Here is a 2,601-nt window from a genome sequence, read left to right as displayed (position 1 = left end):
TCTCTCTATGTTTGAATAGAGTTATCTTGGAAAAGTGGTGGACCTTGGAACAAAAACCCCATGTAAAACATATGATGGGCATTACAAGCGGTGAGAAAAAATACCATTCAATATATAACCTTATAGGTTGGACAAGTGGTGGACCTTAACACCCAATTATTCTTAATATAATGACATAGAGTGGATAAGTGGTGAAATTGGGACCAAACCTACTAGGGAAATAGGTTGGACAAGTGGTGGACCTTGAATGTAAACGCCCCATGTACAAAATATCACTCATGCTACTAGAAATAATTTGGTATTAAGGTCCATGTTTCAATGCAGCCTAGCTTGGAAAAGTGGTGGACCTTTGTTTCTCTCTATGTTTCAATAGATTTATCTTGGACAAGTGGTGTACCTTGGAACAAAACCCCCATGTAAATCATGTCATGGGCATTACAAGTGGTGAGAAAAAATACCATTCAAGCTATAACATTATAGGTTGGACAAGTGGTGGACCTTAACACCTAATTCCTCTTAATATAATGACATAGAGTGGACAAGTGGTGAATCATGAGACCAAACCTACTAGTGATAATAGGTTGGACAAGTGGTGAACCTTGAATGTAAACCCCCCATGTACAAAAAATTATGGGTATTGGGTATTTCAATGGAGCCTAGCAACTTGGAGGCATGGTGGAGCTTATTTCTCTCCATGTTTCAATGGAGCCTATCTAGGAGAAACAGTGGAGGTTCCTTCTCTCCATGTTTCAATGAGCCTAGCTTGGACAAGTGGTGGACCTTTCTTTCTCTATATGTTTGAATAGAGTTAGCTTGGACAAGTGGTGGACCTTGGAATGAAACCCCCATGTAAAACATATCATGGGCATTTCAAGTGGTGAGAAAGGATACTATTTAAAATATAACCTTATAGGCTGGACAAGTGGTGGACTTTAACACATATTTCTTCTTAATATAATGACATAGAGTGTACAAGTGGTGAATCTTGAGACCAAACCACTCTTGCTACTAGGGATAATAGGTTGGCCAAGTGGTGGACCTTGAATGTAAACCCCTCATGTACAAAATTATGGGTTTAGGGTATTTCAATGGAGCCTAGCTTGGAGACATGGTGGAGATTGCTTCTCTCAATGTTTCAATGGAACCTATCTTGGAGAAATGGTGGATCATCCTTCTCTCCATGTTTCAATGGAGCCTATCTTGGACAAGTGGTGGACCTTTGCTTCTCTCTATGTTTTAATGGAGTTAGCTTGGACAAGTGGTGGGTCTTGGAACAAAACCCCTTTGTAAAACATAGCATGGACATTACAAGTGATGAGGAAAAATATCATTCAAGATATAACCTTATAGGTTGGAAAAGTGGTGATGGACCTTGACAAGTGGTGAAGGATACCATTTAAGATATACCCTTATAGGTTGGACAAGTGGTGGACCTTAACACCCAGTTATTCTTAATATAATGACATAGAGTGGATAAGTGGTGAATCTTAAGACCAAATCACTCATGATACTAGGTATAATACGTTAGAGAAGTGGTAGACCTTGAATGTAAACACCCCATGTACAAAATATCATGGTTTTAGGGTGTTTCAATGGAGCTTAGAATCTCGGAGACATGGTAGATCTTCATTCTTTCCATGTTTGAATGGCACCTATCTTGGAAAAATGATGGAGATTACTTCTCTCCATACTTCAACGGAGCCTAGCTTTGACAAGTGGTGAACCTTTGCTTCTCTCTATGTTTGAATAGAGTTAGCTTGGACAAGTGGTGGACCTTTGCTTCTCTCTATGTTTGAATAGAGTTAGCTTGGACAAGTGGTGGACCTTGGAATGAAACCCCCGTGTAAAACATATCATGGGCATTTCAAGTGGTGAGAAAGGATACCATTTAAGATATAACCTTATAGGTTGGACAAGTGGTGGACCTTAATACATAGTTCTTCTTAATATAATGACATAGAGTGTACAAGTGGTGTATCTTGAGACCAAACCACTCGTGCTACTAGGGATCCTAGCTTGGACAAGTGGTGGACCTTGGAAAAAAGTCCCCCTATACAACATAGATGAGTTTTTTCATGTTTTAATGGAAGAGAGATTCGACAAATGGTGGAGCTTGCTTATCTCCATGTGGATTTTAGAACTAGCTTGGACAAGTGGTGGAGCTTTGCTTTTTTACTCTTCATAATACAATGATGTATAGGTTGGTTACATGGTGAATCTTAAGGCCAAACCTCCCATCTTACTAGAGATGATAGGTTGGACAAGTGGTCAACCTTCTATCATTTCTCCATGCCTATAATTAGACAATTAGTAGAACTAGCATCTTTCTATGTTGTCTAGAGCTGAGCTTGGACAAGTAGTGGACCTTGCTACTCTCTTCCCTTGGATTATTAGTTTGAAGACTCATTATATATACTTGCTTAGATCTATATAATTACTCATTAGTTAGGTTACAAGTGGGTATGTAATTTGTTAGCCTAAAGGGACTTTGAATATTGAATAGTAAGAAAGTCAAGTGCTGGTTTGAAGATCTTTTGCTTATCTAAACTAGACTCTAACTCAATAATAAGTTTCATAAGTTCCACGAATTGTCCTATCTAG

The sequence above is a fragment of the Adiantum capillus-veneris genome, chromosome 2 (genome assembly GCF_014529385.1).
Source record: "Adiantum capillus-veneris isolate H3 chromosome 2, ASM1452938v2, whole genome shotgun sequence".
NCBI classification, from domain to species: domain Eukaryota; kingdom Viridiplantae; phylum Streptophyta; class Polypodiopsida; order Polypodiales; family Pteridaceae; genus Adiantum; species Adiantum capillus-veneris.
The sequence above is the reverse complement of the archived record's forward strand: the minus strand, read 5'-3'. Positions refer to the sequence as shown.